Raw genomic sequence first — 23777 nt, forward strand, 5'->3', positions numbered from 1 at the left:
CAGGCACTGCCATCGCTGGCCTGCTGAACAGGACCTCCCTCCTTCAGTGGGCATATTCCCAGCCTTTCAGCATTGCAAGGACTGCCCAGCACTGTGTGCCTTCCCCCTTCAAACCCTGCATGTAATTCATTAAGCAATTTAACAAAAGCCTATTATGCATGCAGAAGAAATGTACTTTGGGGAGTGAAAGACTTTGCTAACAATTTCACTTGTTCAATATCTTGAAATAAGGTGTCATGTAGGATTAGTGGCACTGGGACGAGACCTAGAAGGGAAAGGCGTGGAAAGAGTTAAGCAGAGGAAGGTGAAACTGCCTATTTCTGCTGTAGGGACTTATTCAGAAGATTGAAATGAGAGAGGGTAGATTTGCCATCATTATACTGGAAGAATAAAGAATGCTTTAAGGCTCAGTACTTCAACCTTTGCAGAAACTTTTCCATCACCATCCCAATCCAGACTTCAAAGTGAGGGTTGACTGGGTTAGAAAATTAGCCTTATTCTTCAGGGAACTATTTTTGAGGTACTGTCAATACAGGAGATTACTGGAAGTATGAAAACTCATGTCACTTGAGCAGTGATTGGAATGTGATTTCCTTGAATGATGGAAGTCTGAGAAATTAATTTCTGAGCTGCGAAATATGTAGGCTCCTTTATCATTATCCATCCCTTAGTATGAGATTCTGGTTTAATAGTGTTACACATACATATTTCTATAATGCTCTTCATTTAACACCTGCAAACAATTATTATAACAAACTCTCTCTCATTCCTTAAGATGTGTTTCTTACTATCAGTAAACTTAGGAGAAATTATTTGTAGTACCCAGCTGAACCTACATGGGGAATTGTTATTGCACGACAATAGGGATTACAAAGATTATATGAACTTGTTAACCATAAATTAGAAGACTGCACATACCTCTTAACATCAAGGTAGCCAGAGTGTGAAATGAGCCGTGAGAATTTCTGACAAGTGAAGGAAGCGAGAGGCACCCGTGGCGTTTTGCTCATCTGCCATAATTGATATTTGGAGGGCTGGGGGAGGGAGGGGAGGGGGACGGGAAGGGAAAAAAGCAACTGAGCAAATGTATGGTAGTCATTGGAAAAATGATTGTTCTTCAGGTTCTAGCGGGTTAAACTTTTTAGTGTTTTACCTTTGAAGGTGCAGGGAACTAGGAGATGCAGAAAGGGAAGGTCTTTCCTAGCAAGCAACTGTTCTCTCTAACATTGCAGATCTTTTTGGCTACCAAAAAAAAAAAAAAGGAAAAGCTTTTCTTCCCTCCCATGATTTAAATACCACCCCCCCACCCCCAACTGGAATCTAAGAATCTAAGCAATCTCATAGTTTAAAGAGTTCATGACATCCTGTCATTAACAAATGAAACCATTAACATTTGTCAGTATTAGTTAAATATACACCTTGCTGTTGTCTTCTGTCATTTTCATCCCCACCCCTTCTATCTACTCCCCCTTGCCTTCCCTACTTGACATCAAAAAAAAGTTGAAAGGCCTCTGTCTATCCAGGTTCCTTCAGGGGGCAGGGAGCCAAGTAGAGATGCCCAAGACCGCTCCTGAGGACGGGATGGGTGCAGGGAGGGAAGGAGGAACAGCAGTTTCTTCCCTTCGCTCTCCCCTGGCCCTCCCACCGATGGTGGCCACCCAGCAGCATCCTCAGCCGTCAAATACTGCCTGCAGAGGTGAAAAGGATGATGCACAGAATCCACTGACACATCTAATGCATGATGTGTTGCAACATACGGTACAGCCGAGACGAGTGAGACTGCAGGAGTTCTGATTAATTCCGCATCAGTAGATTGAGATAATGCCTGCCCATGTTCAGTACCAACCCAGAGAGAGAGAACTGCTGAAGACTTCTAATATCGTGCCTCTGCAATAGTTACTTCTGTTTTAACTAATTGAGGATGACTGCATATTGGTAAGGTACTAATTATCTTCTGCAAAGCACCGCCCACTTTCTAACCACACTTGCATAGAGGCTACCTCCACACCGTGGATTCAAACATTTAAACAGAGAATGCTTTACCCTAAATGAAAGACAGTGAAGAGGCTTAGGTTCTGACTGCAAGAAAACAATTGTGAAGATGATTGCAATTGGTATTTCCCAATATAAAGATAACCTGTGTTGACTTGAGCAGACATCTGCTTTGAATTCTTTGGTCAGTCACAAGAGCCTACTTTTTCTTTTATGTAGTACCCAGCAAGAGATCCTGGGAAAGTATATTCTGCAATACGCTCAAGTCTTTGTATTATTTTTTACAAAATCCCATGTAGACAAAAGGTAGCAGCTGCATGAGTTAAAAGAACATGAACTTGGACTCTTAAGTCTACACCATCGTGTTTAGTAGCCTTTGATGGACCCTCCCCCTATGAATTTGTCCCTAAAGCACACACTTGCTGCATCCAAAGCACCTTACAACAGTAACTTCCACAGTTTAATTTTGCCTTGCATCATTTTATGCCCTGTAATTATAAACTCACTGCTAGGTCATTTTATCTACTAGTCCCTAGTTCTTATGCGATGTTCACTATTCTTCCTAATGCACCACCTACTCTTTTTGGTATATACCTCTTTAACATCCTTATGCAGAGGTCTTGCTTATTACATCCTAGCTTATCATATATACAATTACCTCTAAACAGATGAAAGAGTAGCGATCCTACCTTCCCACTGTCAGGGTTCAATACAGTGCGCATGCTGTCACTCCGTAAGAGAATTAATGTTGGAAAGTAAGCCTCTCGTCTTTCACGCCACTACCATCGTGACCGTCACAGTTATGTTCCTGTTCACCATACGCTTTAGGACAAAAAAAATTTAAAAAAATCATTAAATCTTTCCTGAAGTTGGATATGTTGTGAACAACACCTTCTTGGTGGTATATTGGTATCTGCATTTTGCCATTTTGGGACAATAAGAACTGTAACCCAAGAAATAAAACATAAAAAAAAAAAAAATTGTCTCAACAGTAGCCTGCTTGAAATCTAGTATCTTCCACTGTAAGATATGATCTAAAAATGGGTAGGTTTTTTTGTTTTTTTTTTTTTAAATAGGAAGGATCCACTCCCATGTGGATATACAAATGAGTTTCCTGTCATATCCTGCCAGATGCACAGATGGCATGAGATGAGGAAAGTGCTCCTTGGCACCAGGAGCATGATGATTTTCATAAAGTATAGGTTCAGTGGCTGGGAGTAATGCATCTGTATTCATGTGAAAACCCTTTATGCTACATCATATTATCCTGCTTTCTCCTTACCTAATTATCACTTCTCTGCAGGACAACGATCACAGAATTTGCTGCTATTGTGGTAGAGGGAAAAAAATGGGGCATTACGTCCCTCAAGGAGTGCAAGCGAACTTCTCTGTCTGACCCACGCGTCCAGCTACACGAACCACGGCCCACAGGAACGCCACCGACAGCAGGGTGCAGGAATATTTTTAACCCGGGGAGTTTCCCCACAAAGGTGGAATAAAATTACATGTCGTTTTCCATATAAATTGAAAGAAGCATTAAAAATCTTTTTTGCCCATCCTTTCCTTACGAGACAAAACAAAGCAAACCTAGATTAATAGGCAGTTACTTAGCTTTTCCTTAAAAATCTGTGCTGACAGAAAAAAACCCAAATTATTCCTAAGCAACCTGTTCTAATGAAGGACGGGAATACGGATTATATTTCCTGAGGCCAAGTTCTTGTTCTCCCTTTTTGTCCTCCTCTCTTAAATAGCAGCAGCCGGTGGCTAATGTCACAGAGATGGGCACTGCCTGCTCTCTTACCAACAACATTCCTCTTGGTGCAATCCCTAGAAGGAAGTAGCTTTTTGTCATTGACGCCATCACTAAATCACGTTCAGTTTGGGATTTGCTGTAATTTTGAGTTCTGGGATGATGTTCACATTCCTCGCAGCACACGCACACACACATTCTGTCTTCTGATGATGCTGAGAGGACAAGGACCTTTCCCAGGCTCCTAGCACGTGTAGGGAAGAAGATGGGGGCTGACAAGCGCTCCCCTTCCTCTACTCCTTGCTAGATATGATGGAGAACATGCAGGGATCCCTCCATGAAGCCCTGACAGAAAAGCCTTTGTCTCTCACCTCTGCAAGTGGTTTGCTTTCAGAAACGTTTGATCGCTGAGCTCCCCACTAAACTCTTCTTACACCTCCACAAAAGCAAGAGAGAGGCGGCCTTTTTCAGATTTCTGAATCAGAACCAAACTACATCCAAATTGTGAAAGGCTGGAGAAAAGGGAAGGGAAAGGACACTGCTTGGGAACATCTTCTCAAAGGTCTGGAGCTCAGCTCCTAAATACTGTGCCACATGAGGCATAATGCATATCAGAAAAAAAAAGGTGAGTCAGTATGTAGCTTTGGCACTTTCTTCCTCTTAATCACAAAACAGTCACATCTCTTGGATTATTTTCTAGGGCACAGAAAACATGAGTGTGCTCAAATCATCTCACAGCTACCATGCAGAACATTTACCTTTCTTGTCATCGGACCATGCTTCACAGAACATAGCAAATAAACTGGCTTCTCAGTCTTGTACAAGAAAACACGGGTCTATCTCTGGTTGATCTGGGGTAGCCCAAGCTCATGGGGCCGAGGAGACCAGCTGCAATGAAACCATTTGGAGGAGGGAACAGCTTTTATCTGTTTACAGCAGCAGTGCTGCATCACAACCCTGAGGTCCCAACACAACAGGATCTTCTGACCTGCTGTTGACTATGGAGCTACATCATTTGTGCAAGACTAGAAGTGGGCCAGCGAAAAGTCTGGGAGCTTTCCTGGCAAAAAGATAATAAAAATCATACAATCATAGAATTGCCTAGGTTGGAAGAGACCTTTCAGATCATCGAATCCAATCACCAACCTACCTCTGACAAAAGCTATCACTAAACCATATCTCTAAGCACTACGTCTACCCGTCTTTTAAATACCTCTAGGGATGGTGCCTCAACCATCTGGGCAGCCTGTTCCAATGCTTAATAACCCTTTCAGTGTAAAAATTTTTCCTAATCTCCATCCTAAACCTCCCCTTGGGGCGTTTCCTCTTGTCCTATCGCCTGTTCCTTGGGAGAAGAGACCGACCCCCCCTGGCTACCCCCTCCTTTCAGGGAGCTGCAGAGAGCGAGAAGGTCTCCCCTCAGCCCCCTTTTCTCCAGGCTGAACCCCCCCAGCTCCCTCAGCTGCTCCTCACCAGACTTGTGCTCCAGACCCCTCACCAGCTCCGTTGCCCTACTCTGGACACGCTCCAGCACCCCAATGTCTGGCTTCTTTGTCTTGTGTGTGATTTATCTTTCTGTATCAGAGAACAGCAGGAGTGAAAATACACTGTTGGAGCCTAGTAAGTGACCTAAAACAACGAAGAACAGATAAAAAGATCTTGGGGTGTGATGGAAGGAGGATACTAGAGTTTCAGTAGAAGGATCTGCAGTGTCAAGTGCTGCAGCACAGCCTGAGACTGCCACAATCCCCAACGCCAGCTGGAATAGGAATTAAGGGCAGAAACGAATGACTCTTGCAAATGAATCAGGAGCTACAGATGCATAATTTGGGAGTTTCCCACAGCTCAGGGAAGAAGCAGTAGCTGGTAGAAAGCCGAGAGCTGCCTACTAACATTTCAGCAGTAAAGGCAAGAAAGATTTACAGTCAGCTGGGCAAACCAGGACAAGAAGCTTTCTTTGAGAGCGTGCCTCACAGAAATGCTGCAAACTAAAGCACAAAAAGATCTTTGAAATGCTACATATATTAAGTAGTACAGAAAACTTGAGACTCTGCACTGCCATGAGCATTTGATACAGATAAAAGATATTATAAAGACATATCTATGGCCCTGAAGGCAAAAAATAAAATAATTTAGATCATAAAGCAAAGAAACCCCATTGTTAGAATTTGGTACAAGAAGCAGTCGAGGAGGTGGGTTGTCACAGGATTCAAAAGGCAGTTTGTATCTAAATTTGTCTTGAACTGCCTTCGACTACCTTGCTTTACTTTCCTTTTAAATGGGTGGGGAATCAGTAATTTACAAGAGCTCAAAGAGTTTCAACTGAAAACATGCTGAGGGCCCTAAACAGTAAGAAAAGTCGTCAGTTACCCAGACGCACACAGGTCATGACAAATCCAAAAGGCGCATTAAGAGCACAGATCACAGCCGTGCACCAAAGCACTGCCAGGGACTGGTAGCAGATGCTGGGGAAGAGCAGAAGAACAGGGCAAGCAGATACTGCTATTTCCTCAACATCTTCTCCAGCTTCCACCCAAATGCAGGTCAGGGGCTTCCTCAGTCTAGAAGCGGTGTCTTTGTGTTCACTAGACCTACACTGTTCTTTCATCCTTTTGTCCAAGCATTTAATGAAATCATAGAATGGTTTGGGTTGGAAGGGACCTTAAAGGTCATCTAGTTCGAACCCCCTGCCACGTGCAGGGACACCTTCCATCCTATTCAGCTACAAAAACACCCTTCTCATCTCAGCCCAAGCCTACAGAAAACTTTTGTCAGAGAAAGTGTTAGCTCGTGGTGAAAGTTGGTCCCTTCCCCCCTTTTTTAAAATCAGCACCTGAATAAGTTTTCCTGTTGGTAGAGCTTATTCCCTTTTGAAGGCGTAAAATATATTAGACAACACGACACAATAGAAGGGTTTTCTAGTTTGGATATCCTAGCTTTTAGAAAAATAGCCACATGACAGAGAAACATACTTAATAGTGCCCACAGAAATTAAACATTTAAATATAAATGTGCATTTTTTTTTAAATAAATGAAATACCAAAACAAACAAAACAAAAAAAGATGCCAAGCTGTTCCGAACTTCATTTTTTGTGAATCAAAGCTTATGCTTTACTTTCAGAAACTGAATGCTCTTCCCAGTAGCCTCATCTCATCTCTCCTTAAAGCATAATACTTACACTGCCAACTATTTCTTGGGGTTCTGGAATAACTGAACAGTGCTTTATGCCTTCTCTTTGTTTTGTCATGTGCAAACTAAACACCAATCCCCTCCAGGCAAAAAAACATGGTACCACAGTAATCAGAACCATAAAGTCAGTCTTAATGCATTGAAAGAAGCAGCCAAATCCCAAAAAGCAGTAACAAGTAGAGCTCACACGAGTGGCCGTGAGAAGACCCGAGCTCACGTTTTGATCTCCACACAAACTGGATTGCTGACAAGTAATCACAATTCACAGTTTCATAACATAGTCTGGATTCAGTGGCTCTCCAGCCCAAGCAAAGTAGTATATATATAACATGCAGAACAAGGAAGATGACCAAGGGCTGGCAGTCAGGCTCCGGTCTTTTTCCTCAACTCTGATAACGGACATAGTTTTAAGAAGAAATTTTACTACGTTTTCTGTAAGTGCTTTGTTTTACTTCACTTATAAAATGGGATTCGGAGCAGAAAAACCACCCAACTATTGCACATCTAAACCGGCCAGAAAGAACAAAACAGATACCGTGCAAAATTTTGTACGAGAAGCAATCTAACTTTGCATATTTATAAAGCAAATCATTTCACTTTCAAGAGACAAAAACCTCTATATTGGATGAACATTGTAGTGCACAGCACATTTAGGAATAAGTCTAGCAGTGTCTATTCTAGCAGCATCTATTCTGATGAGGAAAGCGGTCCTAAGGGTTGATACATCTTACGACTATAGGAGAATTGATAGCAGAAGAGAATTCTTTGATGTTTTATTTAAAAGTTTTGCTCAATAATTCAATAAAGAGATCCATTATAAATCAGGACAGAGTAAGAACGTGCCATGAGTACAATCCAGTAATGAATAAAAAACAAACTAACAGAAGGATAGCAAGCATCCGTAATTTAGGAAGCATATAATTCACTATTTAACCCTACCAAATTAGCTCACCTGGGGTACAAACCAGCACGGAGTCTTGGCTCTAAACAGTCACCCTACTGTAACCCCCTCATCCTGCGAGAGTGAAAAGATGAAAATTACACAGCAGGTCCAACGTTTTTATTAACAGACATGCAATGGTCTCACTTTTTGATCACCTCTTGACGCCAGATTTTTTTCAAGATTCCAGGTGAGGCCAACATAAAAAGGAAAAGTAAGATGTATCTGTTTTGTTCCTTATATCTTTCCCTCTCATCCCTAAACAAGTACTGTCAGGTCAGTTAGATGCCCCAAGGCCTAATAATTAATCAAAACTCTGTTGCACACAAATCCCAAGAACAGGATTCATCCCAAAATGAGGATTTACCTTTAGTTCAAAGAAAGATATGTTGCTTTCGTGCTCCCAAGTGTCAAAAAGAACATGTGCCACAACAGGATTGGATTTCTAGAATTTCTGGTGGACACACCTTCACTGATACCTCATTTCCCCTTCAAGCTGCCTATACCTAATCTCATCTACAGAAGATTAAAAATATTAGTTTCCTACATTCCCACATATCTTGCCATACTGCATTTTCTTGCAGGAACTACAAAATTATTTTGCATAACCTCACAAGGAATCTGCTAGCAGCAAGGAAGCCAAACCAAATTAGGTAATGTACTTCCACAAAGAATCTTCCATCAAAACACAGCAAATATGGAAATTTCCAACAACTCAGCATGTTGCTACATTGCCATTTGCCCATAAATTCCAATAATACATAGCTCTGGGATCCTATTAGCATCCTAGAGAGTGAATAACAAGTGAGCTATAAATCTCAAGCCCTATAATCACAGTCAGGGATACCTATCCCCAATCTTTGAATCCAAAAAAAAAAATTTTTTTTAAAATTGCATTAGCGATTTTTATCTTATTTTGTGACAAAATAAGCAATTCTGAACTGAGCAACACCTTTTATCAACTTCAGCTGTAACCCTGTCATCTATCACCACCCTCTCTAAACGAGACATACAGGTAGAGAGGAAAAAAAATAAGAAAAAAAAATAAATCTCAACTTCAGGATCTGTTATTACAGCAGCATCACAACTAGATGTAGGTGGCTAAGCACTTTGTACTTCCTTCCTTCCCAGGAAGTAATATTTCTACCCCTTGCTAGTCTACTTCTTGCTGTTCTTGTATCCCTCCCCACCAGTACCTATTCTATTCCAGATAGCCCTGATTGTCCCTTCAGAATACATCAGAAATTGTCCCAGATGCTCCTCTGTAGGTATTGATTAAAATAATAATAATAATAGCCGTCTTTTTTCCTGACCCAGGTACCACTGAGGCACCCAAGGTCACCATCAACACAAACCAGAACTTAGCAGGACGTGACAGCAGTAACATTCACAAGGAAAGAAGATCTCTCATTAATCGGTCTCCTGCTGCTTTATATTCCTAATCTGAAGGCAAATGCCACTAAATTGATATGCCTTCAAGTAAAGAATAGCTGCCTTCATTTTATTATCCTAACAGGATTGTGAAAAATAAAAATAATAAAAAAAATCAATTAAAAAAGATAAATCCATGTCTCTAAAAGATTACTTAGGAGCAAGCTCTGAGAATTATACGAACCTTCCTTACGCTATGATGTCAGGCGTAACTGCAAAGCCAGAAGAAATGGGAAACATAAGCCTGAAGAACTAAATGCAAGTGAAGCAGAACTAAACCATCTCCCCTTAAGCCTCTATTCTATTTCTCTTTCTCAGCTTTGGAAAGCCGTAGTAGAACTCTGTTCCCTTACAGACATCCCATAAGCATTCAAATGTAAAACTTCTCAGATTGTGTAACGAGTCTTCAGCCTGAAGGCTTACATGTATGGCAATGGAAATCACAATTTGCTATACGTGCCATCATTTAAATCCTTAAAAGTCAGATCTGGCAGTCATCAAAATTACGTTAGGAGCTCAAAACCCCTATTCTGCAGATAAAAAAAAAAAGCAAACAAACACAAAAACCACACACACACAAAAAAAACCCTGAACAAACAAAAAATCCAACACCAAAACCAAACCCTTGTGTTTTAAAGGGTTGTGGTAGCATTTTAAAGCTTATTTTATCTGTAGAACAGGGGGTTTATGCTTATGCTGCTATGGTCTGTAGGTATTCACCTTCTGATCATCTACTGTACCATAAACTAGCCCTGAATTGCCACATTTACCTCTTTTTAAGTAAAGCTTGTTATTGTAAACAAATCGCATAAGATATTCGCATACACAAAGTTTTCTGTTGCTATGTATACTAGCATCCTTTCATAAGAACACAAATTTTAAACAAGCACAATGTAAAAGTGTATTTCTGCAACACCATGATGAAATAGTAGTACAGTGATGAACAAGTTCCAGCCAGTTTCCCCACCAAGAAGTTTCCTCTCCACTTAAATGAGATGCATTTAGGGGGTTATTTCCAGACACTCTTTACGTGTCTTCATAAACCAAACCCATCGGTTATACACCTCAGAGAGTGGCACGGCAGACTATTGATTAACATTATACTTACCTCTCCTACCCTACCACTTCTCTTCTGTTCCAACCTGAGCTGACAGTGCTTTCAAAGATTAAGTTTTCAATTAAATGCTGCTTGAGCTCTTCAGCGTCTGAGAGACTAACCGCTAAACGTCCTTATTACGCAGCTTACAAACATTTTAACACCAGTGCAATAATGTACGACAAGTCGATTGTTATTGCTCTAACATAAGAGAGGGCATATGGTTCCTGTCAGACTATTCTGTTTGTTTCATTCTTACAGCTGTTAGAAATTTTAGGTAGACCTCTCGAAACTTTAATTGGTTTCTGTATGCGTAGCTATTTATGCTAAAAGCTTTCATTTAAACAAACACCTTAGTGCAGTTAGTACAAGGCAAAAGCAATTGCGAGTCATTCACCATTTGTTTTTCCTTTCCTCATCCGACTGCTCAGTGATCCTAGGCACAAACGCAGCAGCGCTGCGAGACACGGTGACAGCACACAAAATGTTAGTGCCTGGTCCTCAACGACTTTCAGTCAAAAATAAAAAATAAATAATAATAATAAAAAAAAAAAAACCATTAAAACCCTCTGTAAGAGTTTGCCATCAGGTCTGATGAAAAAGCCACATCTAATATTATTGCAAGAGTTCGCCGAGGCTCCAACCATCGCACAATAAAAGTCGACGCTGTGCTAAGTAACAACACTTGCCTCAACTTTCTGCCTCTGCTCTAAAGTTGGGTCCCCATTCTTACTTCGGAGCACAGCCCATGATCAGATGGGCAGCCTGGGGCTGCTTAAAGAAAACATTCATTCTCCTCAGCTCTATGACAGCTTTTAAACAAACAGTTGTTTAAAACCGCTTCCAATTTTGGAACATTAGAAACAGCCTCAGTAAAAACAGATCTGTAAGGCACAGAAGGCTGCTGGCAGCAAGGAACAAGTCGAATCAATAAAATTTACTACCCCTCCATCTGATGGAAGCCAACAAGTCTATTCAGAGTGTAGCAAACACATGCAAATACGTTCTGTTCCAACAAAATATTTATTTCATCACATCTGGATAGAATATAGCATTGACCCTTTCCCTCCCAGCAAAGAAGAGCAGCAGACTGGTAGTACAGTCGGAGTAGATTCATGGCTGGAGTACCGGCCTCTGGAGTCCTGCAGTTACATCCAAATCTACGCTCCCAGGTTTCAACCATCAAATACGGCAACGCATGCCTAAATTTGCAGAAAGCCTAATTCAATTGCTCTGGCAAACACAAATCTCTTCTTGACCGTGCCTGGCTCGTAACCTCACAGACCCCCTGCCAGACCCATAGAACGTGCACGCCTCCCCAAACCCAGCTGTACATACACAATGGGTCAGCCAAAATTGCTGCTCTACAGTCCACACATTCTGTTTATCTAGAGTAAAGCCTGCTTGCTATTGCTCCCAGCACCACTCTACAGGGACGTTTGGAAACACAGAGGGGCCTCACCGTTTGGCATATAACCACATTTTTAGGACAGCGCACTCTTATGAGTTCAGCACGTCCAGCAAGATTCTGGGTGCGCTTGTCATTAGCACACATCTAGCAAGCAAATAAATCCTCTGAAAACACGCCTGTGCCCAGACAGCAGTATTAATAACCAGGAGGAATAAGTGTGCTTCACGTTTCTATTAGGAATGTATTATCTTGCTGTAAATATTAACTTTGCTGTAGTTCAGACTGCTAAATGCAAATTAATGGAAAGCTTATGGGAACGTAAAGAGACTATGCTCTTAATGATCTTCTTAATACTACCTTTCAGCATACCAGTGGGAATTATGGAGAGATGCATTGTGAGATATTATTTCTAGTGCCATTAGAGCCTTAAGACACACAGATAAAAGCGTGAGATGACATAAGTATGCATAAGGAGGATTTTAGTGACTTTTTTAATAACTTCTTAATCATAGAAGTGTTTCTAATACAATTGTTTCCAGAGTGTAATTTAAATTGAAAGTTAACGTTTAACAGGAATAGATGTAATGAAGCAGTTTTAGTAGGATTTCTTATTAGAATACCTCGGGTTTGCCAATTAGCAGAAGCTATCATTTTAATATTATACACTGCCATGGCAGAAGGCAAAAGATCTGAACAGTCAGAAGATAAATAACACCGCTTCTTTGTTCAGCCCTGTTTTGTGGTAGAAACCAAATACAATTTCTCATACATGCCACTTAAAAGTGTTGAAGGTGAAATAAAGAGAGAAAACCTCCTATTTACAAGTTACTAGGGGGAAAGCAGCTGAGGACCTTTATACGGCAAGACAAAATATGTATCATAGCTACACAGGGAGACCGTTTCGGTTTTGCAAAAAGCACGACTGTGCAAGACAAGACTGGTCTGTAAATCAATTAAATGCTTCCCCTTTAAGCAGAGTAACTTCAAAATGGGAACAGAACAATCTAGTAAAGCTCTGCTGGATAATGTACAAGTTCAAAATGGCAGCCCCTGAGGCTACCTATGCAGATTTCCTGAATTTAGATCTGTCCTGGACAAGAGTTTTGCAACAAGATTCAGCTCTTACACCACACCAATATGATGCAAGACATGTTCTGTGTCGCTAGCAGTGAACTCGATGGCTACAAAGAGGCCTCAGGTAAACTACAGATTGCCTCCCAATGCCATTATAGATACAACCAATTAGCTTGAAAGAGAAAATCTTGCATCATTTGTGTCTCTTCTTGAGGGTTGAAGCTACTTAGAACTATGCAGGGGGTTGAAAAAGGTTCCTTGTTCACATCGCCTGATGGGATATCTACCACTAGCCCTTTTAAGTCACAAATTCCAGGTTCAGGTAGGCCTATGGAGCAACTAACCCCTACAGTCAAAACCTCCCAGTAGCAACAACCGGTCTGTCAGTTATATTGCCTGTATTCCTTCTGGAAAGCAAAGTTTCAAACACTGCCATCTCAGCCATGAGAAAGAAATCCATAAGCACTCATTTGATACAGCTGGGCATCGTCAGACATTCACATCAAGGGGTCAGATGAGGCATTACTCATGAACACCAGGAAAGTGGAAAAAGCACTGAAACATGAATACCAAAGCGGTATAGCACCCACTGCCCTGCCCCAGGCACGCATAGGTCTTTCTTCAGGGAGGGAAAAGGTTAATTTGCGGACCGAGCCATCAAAGATATCAGCCTCTTTCCTTTCCAAGGAACCACTCAACATTTCCCTTTGTTCAATCCAATCTCCATCTGCAAACAACAACTTTCCACACCAGTCCTGTTGGACTGTTCAAACTGGAGCTCCAGTCAGGCTTTAAACAAGAGCCCCAGAAGAGCCAGAGCTTCCTTCAGGGTGCTCAGCATGGCCTTGCTGCAGCACTTCTCCTCCCCAGGGAGCTCAGCCTTCTCAGCTCCTCCATCCCTCACTAAACACCACCTCAGAGCACGCAGCTCTGTCCCCCTCGGAGCTCTCTGAAGAGCCACCATGCCATCCCAGCCTTCCCTCCCTCAGCACAGACCATAAACGTAAGTTTCTGCTCCTACCTGGGTTCCTCTATCTCCTCTTTTAGTTCAAGTGGATCTTGTGATTTCCTTGTAGCCAAACACTGTCACCACAGCAAGTTTTTCTCCTCACGTAGGTCTTTCCTGCCCACCTCCCCTCCTGCAGACACAGGTTCCTCACATCCCCAGGCACAGCTGAGGGCTAATTAGGTACTCAGGCTCCATTAGACCTCCTTCCTGCTAATTCAGGGTTATACCCCTGCACTGGGTCAATCCCACAACAACTTCCAGTCTGTGTAACAACTTGGCAGTGCGAGGTTAATGGTTGGACTTGCTGATCTTAGAGGTCTCTTCCAAACGAAATGATTCTATGGTTCCCATATGGTTTTCTATGTTGAAAAGAGGACAGACTTCAACCCCTGTTGTGTACAAAAGTCATTCAGGAGCTTTGTGGTTACTTTTTATGCTGAACAAGTCAGGAAACATACTGCTTTTTGCGATTATAAAGATTTGCATCGGTTTCAGAGAAATATTTTGTTTTGCTTTGAGGTGGACCCATATGCTTCAAAAACTTACAGGAGTAAAATGAGATAGACCTGCTCACTCCAGAAGAGTAAACAGTTTTAGTTGTTCAGCTGAGATCAAAGAGACTCTGTTCAAACTGATTTTGACCTCTGTCCCTCAGATTTCAAATGAGTGTCTCAGTCCCTTGAGCGTCCCACTCGCACACGTGTACTCGCATTTGACTAGGAATGCCATTGATGCTGGGGAAGTTTTCGGTGAATGGATATGTTCTTGTGGAAATTGCTGAGTTACCAAACAAGCACCTTCTACAAACAAACAAAACCACTTCCCTCCTCCACGAAACATGGCGATTTTTGCCTTTAATGCAGCAGAACTGAACACAAAGTACTCTCGCCACCACGCTTCATCAGGTTGAGCGAGGAGCTGCTCCTCAACCCAGTGTGAGAGTACTCAATTGAAGGGTCCAATTTTTAATTTTTGCCTGTAAGGGAGTAACCTCTACAGCCTGGTGGTTAGATCTGCACAAGGATTTCACATGGATTTCAGTCCCTCTTTTGGCAACTATCCTACACTAATTATTCCTAAGAACCAGAACCCCCAATCTTCCTTTTTCTTTGGGAGTGCTCTCACCAGCAAGTAACACACTCACTCCTCCTGATCCAAAGCATATTTAATTATTCCATGCAAAGCTTCACTAAAGGGAATTCAGTAAGCAGAACAGAATACTTTATAGCCTGGCAATTAGGGCATTGCCTTTCAAATTCCCGCAAGCAGTGAATGAAACGGACTTTGTGTACCTACTGTCCGCATGAATGCTCTAATCATTAAGCCCTTGGATAAACAAGGGGAGGGTATAGGCCACTCTTGCCTTTTTACCAGCCTAAGATAATAAATAAACCTTTTCTATCTCAACTTCATTTTAAACACAAACAAAATATATCCATAGCACGTCAACCCACCAGGCAACAAAACGTTTTCTCTGCCTTTTCTCTACCTGACGCTTCAGGCCAGAGTGTAGGAATGGGGGTTGTACAGAGGTTGGGGTTGGTCTCTTCTCCCAGGTAACAGGCGATAGGACAAGAGGAAACGGCCTCAAGTTGCTCCAGGGGAGGTTTAGACTGGATATTAGGAAAAATTTTTACACTGAAAGAGTTATTAAGCATTGGAAGAGGCTGCCCAGGGAAGTGACTGAATCACCATCCCTGGAAGTATTTTAAAGACGGGCAGACGTAGTGCTTAGAGATATGGTTTAGTGATGGTTTTTGTCAGAGTTAGATTGGTGGTTGGACTAGATGACTGAAAGGTCCCTTCCAACCTGGGCTATTCTATGATTCTGTGAATGGGCCACCTGCATGTAGGGTCACCTGGACATCTGCACCCACTGAATATCCACCGCTTCCAGAGACACTCAGCTTTACACCACCCACTTCTCTTTCTGGACTGCTATCCAATTTACACAGCCAAGTATGAATCAGGCACCCACGGGTCGTTTTATTAAGTATTATGGCTATTCTCACAGGCCTGTAGAATGCCCCTTTCTCCACATGTCCTCTCCTAAAGAAGTACCACGACTAGTTCCCGAGATAGCTGTGTTTTGCATGGAGCCTGTTCTCATTAAGTCCAGAATGACAGCTGGATTAATGTCCATATATGACGGAGGTACCTCATCTGTGAACCTCAGTGGAACCCATATAAATGAGGGCAGCACTGAGCTCTCCAGTGCTACCAACTCTGAGACACCCGTGGGCATGGCACGTGGTATTGGGAACTTTAATATCAGAGAAGCAGGCACCTCTGCATTACAGATCCTTCAATGCAAAATTGCAGCAGAGCGTAAATTTTAATCTCGCATACATAAATACCACTTAAATCCATTTGTGGATCTAACCTTTAGGCCTTTTTAAAAGAATACTGACCTCAGCAGGTGTTTTTCTCTCTTTGCTACTTTTCTCTTTCCCACCTAACCTGGGAATTAAAAGTGCCAACCAGTTTACAACAAGGCTACAAACCACAGTTTGGAAATAAAAAAAGAAGGAAGGCCAATTTGCTTAACATCTACCTGTCTCGAATGAACCCCAAGTTCGTTGGGCATTTATCCTTAAAGCACACTTGACAATGGGGCAACAGGATGCTGAAATGCTCAAAGGCAAAACTGTTCTGGGATAATCGGTTTATGCACATTCACAGAGCGTGCCATTCATTGTATGCCCAATACAAACCCCTTTTCAGTGCTAAAAAAGACAGAAGGGCTCTGGAGGTTTACTGGTCATGAATGAGATCTCTCACTCTATATCGCATATAAGCTGGCAAATGTATCACGAAGCCATGACAATGCATTACGGTGCAGGATAAAATAAAAACCATATCAAGATACCTCTTTAAAAGAATGCAGACTGTAAATTCGTAGGATAGCTTCTTCCCAGATACTGGAAATATGGGCTAAATGCTAGTTTCTAATCTGTGCAGCAGGCTCCTTGACTAACATTTGGCTCTCAATAAAGAGATTACTGTAGGATTAAGCCTTACCTTGGGAGGTAGAGAAGAAACAAACCTCTAATTATCTCTGCGCTTGTACTGTGGCCATGATTTCTTTTTCTCTGAGGAAAAATAAGCTTTGTATTGTCTAAAGTTTAATGCGTGTATTCTTTCAGTTAATTTTCATATTTTTTAAAGTATTAATAAGGTAACTTGTAACTTTTATTTTCTAGTTGCTACATGTCCTTTTTAATAGGAATATTTTTTGTAACTGTTTTTGCAGCATATACACAGGTTCATGCTAAAAAGCCCTCTTTTAAACATTTTACTCTATAACCTGAAATTCCCTTTTATGTATGACCTAAACCACTCGAACCACTACAGAAGGAATTTTGGATTTGCAATCAAACAGTTTACTTTTTGTTACTATTTAACTAAACTATTGACAAATATTTGCAAAGCAAACTCTCTTTGTTAATGACTAAACACCATCAAGAACAGAAATAACCTTCCTCTTTTAGAGAGGAATGCCATCCAAGGGGCAAAATATACTATCTTATTCTTCCTCCTAGGGGCAAAGTTGAAATTGGACGAAAAATAACTGAGGGAAAAAAACAAAGAAGTCTTGATCTAGAAAAATAAAATCATGGTTCTGCTGAGCAAAGCGAAGCGGGAAGGAAACTGCTTTCCAATAATGTGAGAGAAAACCCAACTCAGTGTGTGACTCTGAGGGAAAGACTGAGCAGCTAATGGCAGACAGGAATTGCAGTTTGAAATAACTTTAGAAAAGCACACGAGATAGTGCTTTTGGTGAACTTGCTGAAGAGGAAAAAGAAAGACGAATGCAGAGAAGAAAAGATGTATAGAAATGAGGGAGACTGACACCACAGCGAGGTACAAGAAGAGAGTAAGGCAAAAGCATGAGGAAGATGTGAGATGGCTGCATGAGAGGGAAAACGAGGGTAAGTACTGATGTTGCACATGCAGAAGAAATTAAAATCACCAGGAAAATTCACTAAGCTACACTACAGAAACAGGAGTTAGAAAAGGAAAAAAACAACAACAAAAAAAACCATGAAAGAAAGATTATCTGTTATTTTCTCATTTGTACTAAACTTAATCTAAATTACACCCATTTTTGTTTGATTTAGAAGAAGTCAGGAACGCTCTACAAAATGGGGTTTTTTCCCTGGAAAATGAAGTGTCCAAATCACAATTTTCCTGAAATGTTTCTATTCTGTTAGGAAAAGTGGAACGAAATACGTTATTCTGTGTTAAACTGAATTGATGTTAAGTTTGCCTAACCAATCAAACCCCCTCATTTGGGTTTAATCTATAACTAAACTTTTCCTGTGTGAATTGTTGTAGGGTTTCTGGGGAGTTATTGTTCAACCACCACATTCTATTCCATGGATTAACTTTCCCATGGAGGATTGCAGCTTCCCATCTGCCAAACCTGTTACATTATACACTCCTTGCAGGAAAACTGGTATGTCACGGGAGACGTCGCCTAAACAGACACCTAGTTTAGAGACAAAAATGGGAATAAGGCACAGAACTGTTTCTTTCATAGAGTTCCCCTCTTCCCACCTGTACTCATTATTTGCTGCCAGTCCACAGCCTTATTATGGTTTTCTATTTCTTACCCTCACCTCTTCTCACACCCAAAGATATCTCTTCTATGCTCCGTGCCCTTACCACTACTTCCACATCTCTTTCCATGTTACTGCCACCTTCTCTCTGCCCCCATCCTTATTTACTAGACACTGTCTGCTACGAAGACTAGGATGTCTGCTATGAAAAGTAATATGCTCTCCTTAGTATTTTGGGCACATCGGCCTGTCCAGGAATCTCCATTCTCCAATGGCCCTCGCTCAGACCCTTTCCATGAGCCCAGAAAACAAGCTGCTTAGCTGATGCTAGCGAAGGGGTCGATGGAGGATGTGAGTGTCTTTGTAAAACATGAAGTCCTTGGTGTGTGCTGGCACAAAGGATACATATTTATACATTAAAAAAAAAAAAAAAAAAAAAAAGACTTGGTACCAACAAAGAATTTCAAGCATAAAATAGAGAACATTTTTCAATTACATGTTGTGATGTATATGCCCAGGGGTGTAACATGTATGTGCACACGATAGGTGTGTTGATGATAAGAAATGTTTTCAGCTCCTGCTGATTTTTTCCTTACCCCTAGGACTTGTTATAGAAGAAAACAGATTTCCCAAAATCTATTACAAAAAATATAGTAAGATAGTTGCATTTGAGAGGTGCAAAAGAAATTTAGTCTTGGATCATAGTTCAATTGTAACTAGATTTCTTCTGGCTTTTTTAAAGAGGGCAACTTCATGTATTTTACAAACTAAATAAGCTTATATGCAAAATTAACTACTATGTATTGCAAATTTGTAAGACATTTTAGCCTTTCCTTCTGGAATCAACTAACCTCACTGATTAGTCACACAGGAAAAAACCTTTTCGAAGCTTCCTTCCAAAGAACATTTGTGTCTGAATTATGAGAGACCTAAAGGATGAACCAGTCAAATGTTCTCCAAATCCTGAGTAAATCGGCTTTGTGTTGGAGAGGAGTTGTCTTCCACCCCCACAAAGGAATTTCAAAGGTGTGAGTTACTCAATGTACTTGTATTTTTCACCAGAAATAACAGATGTTCTCAAGTTTCTCCAAGCTGTGACTCCAACTGTTGTGCTGAAAAAAGTCATGACCCAGCTCCTACAAACATATTAAAACCGATTTTATTTCACTTTACATTTTATTAGCCAGTTGCTCTGTCTAATTATACCATTAAACATGATGCTTTCAACGACAAAGGGACTCATCACACACTAATTGAAACCAATGTCAGCACTCCAACTGGGTGCCAGAGTCCTTTACAAACATTGGCAAGCATACTCAGTGAACTCATGTTTAAAAAAGTCCAATCTTTGCATAATCTCTAATGGCTTGTGGTATTCAGAATTCCAAAATAATAGGCACAGGAACCAAAGCAGTTTGTCAAGGATCTGTCCCTTTCAGGGTCCCCTTCAAGGATCCCCCCGTTTACACCCCAAAACAATAAAGTTAGACCCGCCTTTCTCTCTATTTTATAAACGAGGTGTTATCGGATGCCTGCTTGCATAAAGCGCGTATGATTCAGCGATGCAACCGTGGTGTAAAGCTCATGAACTGCTACTTTAGTGCAGGGCAGGATTAAATCAAGTTCACAGTGGATAAACATACCTTTAAAAATACACAACTATCATTTGCATGTACTCTTTAGTCCACCTCATCCCCTACCTGCAAGATTGACAAGAAGTAGCACATGATGTGCATTTTCTGAATTCGGCTTATACCAGCCGGTCACCTAGCATTCCTTAGGGAAATGGGAACAGCTGAGCTCCTTCCAAAACCTTTTCACCATGAGAGCCCTCCTGTGGGTTTCTCTCTGCCCAACTGGCAATAGTCACAAAACTTGCAGGATTCCAAGTGGTTTTGAGATTTGAAAAACGATTTTCTTCTCACACTTGGCAGAAATTGGTCCATCGATTCAAAACTTATTATGGACGGATTGATAGACACAGAGCATGAAACCAGGTAAAATAGTAGTATTGCACAAAATTAATGCGGCCCATGCTGAATACATTAAAAATGCCTGATTGACAGACCCTAGAAAGTAATTACCATGGTGAAATCATTAACTAGTACTGTGTTAACTCCATGGAGCTCTGCAAACAAAGATTCTCTTTTAGTTTGTCAGTGACCTAAGAGAATAGCGTCTTTCTCTTCAGGATTTACGGGCTGAAATACTAAAAGAGTTTGTTATCCAAGTTTGTTATCCAAGTCAGACAAGTCTATCACAGTAAAGCCTTCACTCAAAATCTCCGTTGATAACACTAGTCGCTTGTTACAGCCATATTCATAATCCCAAGAAACTTTCTTAAGCACAATACAGGTTGCACTTTGTTTCTTTAGGGGGTACCAGATGATTACAAGCCACTAAAAAATATATTTAATTTTTTCTCTCTCATAGCAAATTACACAATTTTTAGTTTAATGAAGTCAGATAAAGAGCGCGTGTCTTCTTACAGCATTGTCTCAATCAAAATAGACTTTTGAAAAAAAACAAGATGTTTTGACTGCTGACAACTGAATTGATTTTATACAAAATAATTTCTCTAGTGCCTTGTTTCCTACACACACCAGACAAATATTCAGAGCCTCAGCTCTCTACATATTAATGGCTAAAAAGACATGAATGCATAGCCTTTGAGACTTTTTCACGTAAAGAAGGAGAAAGCCTTCCTTACCTGTAGTCAGAGAGGTTTTGTCTGTGTATGGTTTATTCATACAGTGTGTACGTTATTTGAACAACTTAAGTCAAAGGCCTTTTTACCATGTACCTGCTACAATCAATACTTAACATCCAGATGATTAATAGGGTTTGCAGCTTGGGAATCAAGTCTTCCTGAATACTAAAGAGTCAAATATCTAGTGGCGTTTATTGGGTGTATAATCTACCTTTTAAAAGCGTAAATATTCTGAAACTTCATGGCCCTGTCACCTTAATTAGCCAAACCACTAGACAATTAAAGAGACATTTTATTATCGCCGCTTTTTGTTCCTGAGTGCTAGGGGAAAAAAAAATGCCTTTCATTGCCTGCATGGTGAAATTACTAAGAAATCTACAGAGAATTGCACTGAGAATTGTACTGAAATCACTGAGATAAAACTTTGTGTAACTTGGTATCAGTGGATGGCATCAGGGACTGATCACAGAGGGACTGAAGCCCTCCCCTCCCAACTGGCATGTGTGTCCATGCTGCTGGGGCTCCAGCGTGTCTGAGGACTTTGAGAGTAGTTTTCACTACTTTCACTATTCAGTCCCTAGATTCTCTTGCAATTAGTCCAAGAGCCTGCAAATGATAACTGGATATTTTTAAAGGTGTGTATATATCCCCTGTGAACTGGACTGAGTCATGCCCTGCACTGGGCTATTTTAAATTAGCACTTCATGAGCTTTATTCCACAGCTGCAAAGACTGGACCTCTTTAAACCAGAGGCATTACGACGTAATAAAGTCATGGAAAACTCGGAAAGGAGGCAGGCTTGTTGCAGGGAGCTGTGACATAGCAAACAACCATATAGAAAAACAGGTTTAATTAGTTTGCTTCCCATACATCTCTTTTATGCAGGCTGCCCTACGGAATAAAACAAATGCCCTACATAAACTCTAGTGTATTATGTCAATAGAGCCATCTTTATCAAATGTACTTGTGATCTTGGCAAAGAAAATATCAAAGTTGTTTGACAAGACCCATTTTTCCTGTGTAAAACAGGCACTTTATGGTCATGAATGAAAATGTGATATTCCAGCTACTAAATATTGAAAGCATGTAGACATCCCAATTCTCGAGCTTTCTGTCCACCTCTCAGTGATGTCTTAGTCTCTAAGAATCTTAAATTACATACCCTGGTTATTAGCCTAAATTCTGCTCCAGTTCATCACTTCCAGTCACTTGGAAGGTGTAAGTTACAACAGAATATTCACTTTTGTCTACCTACACATGAGATGATAAAATCACAGAATTACCAAAAGGAACAGAAATAGGGAAAAAATGCCATTTTATATTCTCCATAAAACAGAATTATGCAGAACCAGATGTAGCCCCATTCTAGAACCAAAATTCTACACAGATGTAGCCAGATGTTTGTGCAGTCAGCATTGTGGGTGATTGTGATGCATGACCTCAGGGTGCAGCCTGGTAAAGACTGTTACAAAGCCAGTAACAGTCATCTGCCACAAAAGGTGCAGTCCCAGTCTCTCTTAATCCCTATGGCAAATTTGTTTCTGGAATCAACAAATTTAAGCAACTTTGGTATGGCAAATTCAATATCCTATGTTGGAGCTACTTCCTGGAAGTTCACTACAGACTTACAAGAGAAATTATTTGGTTTACTCTGTCTTTATTATTAATACTGCTCTTAAAAGTACACCAAAACCCACCCTCATTATAGCTTGCACTGTACAGTGGTAAAACAGAGAGGCTGTTTTGACTCTGAAGTGCTTATTATTTATTACTAGGCTTAGAGAGAGAAGATGAGGAGGAAGAAGATGTGATACTGGTTCATATTAAAAAGTATATATAGCAAAACAGTTATATAGCTATGCTCAGACTGACAGACCTTGGGGCAGAGACGAGATGCTTGAAAAAGCAGAGGAAGATGGGCTTCGGGGTATTTACACAGATTTTGTGCTATGCATAATCAGCAGCATGGGTGAAAGCATGAAAGCCAGTGTACAAGCGTGCTTTAAAAGACTGGCATCATTTGTATAATGGCAGTGAGGGACTACTTGGTGTTGTAGATGATACATGGGTTGAAAAGTAAAGAGAGTCATTTGTATTTCACACAGTGAGGAAAAGGAAGCCAATGGCATTGTGCAAAAAAGAGGAGTGACAGGACTGGGACAATGAGCCAAGAAAATGACCTTTGCAATTGGACTGGAAGACAATGGAAGTGTTGTTAAGTGCATATGTGTTATGCACGTAGCTCCCAGCTGGTTGTTCTGGGGGCAGGGAGGCAGGAGGCCACGGGAGCTGAGAAAGTAACCAAGACATACCTGAAGAAGATAAAAAGCAGTAACAGGACAGAAAGCGCCTGTTGAAAACAGACTAGAGCTCACAGATAAACAACTTGAACAGCTGGTTTGCATGAGACAAGAGCCAGCATAAGTGCATCCTACCATTAAGTGTTGTGTAATTAAAGGTTAGAAATATTTTGTAAGAAATTCATACAAATCTGAGACTGCAGTCTGGAAAGCAGCAGTAATGAAGACTGTAAGTCAGAAACAATGTTGGTCCTGAAACACTTAAGCCCATGCTGAACTTCAGGTAAACTGGACAGTTCTCGGTGTTCGCTT

At 40.9% G+C, this 23777-nt stretch overlaps 1 long non-coding RNA gene across 4 annotated transcripts in view; it reads right to left on the bottom strand.

Annotated features, from left to right (window-relative positions):
• Positions 1 to 23777, bottom strand: part of LOC128909942 (uncharacterized) — a 51573-nt gene that overhangs the window by 12040 nt on the left and 15756 nt on the right. The window contains exons 5-8 of one of the 4 annotated variants that reach the window (XR_008466559.1): positions 7885 to 7947; positions 2682 to 2814; positions 1154 to 1242; positions 919 to 1034 (exon numbers count right to left, since the gene is read on the bottom strand). This is a non-coding gene — a long non-coding RNA (uncharacterized LOC128909942). Of the gene's footprint in view, positions 1 to 918; positions 1035 to 1153; positions 1243 to 1615; positions 1689 to 2681; positions 2815 to 7884; positions 7948 to 19647; positions 23478 to 23777 lie in introns of those variants that run through there. The other 3 variants (XR_008466561.1, XR_008466562.1, XR_008466560.1) reach the window with 3 other exon arrangements.

This window comes from Rissa tridactyla, chromosome 5 (genome assembly GCF_028500815.1).
Source record: "Rissa tridactyla isolate bRisTri1 chromosome 5, bRisTri1.patW.cur.20221130, whole genome shotgun sequence".
NCBI lineage: Eukaryota > Metazoa > Chordata > Aves > Charadriiformes > Laridae > Rissa > Rissa tridactyla.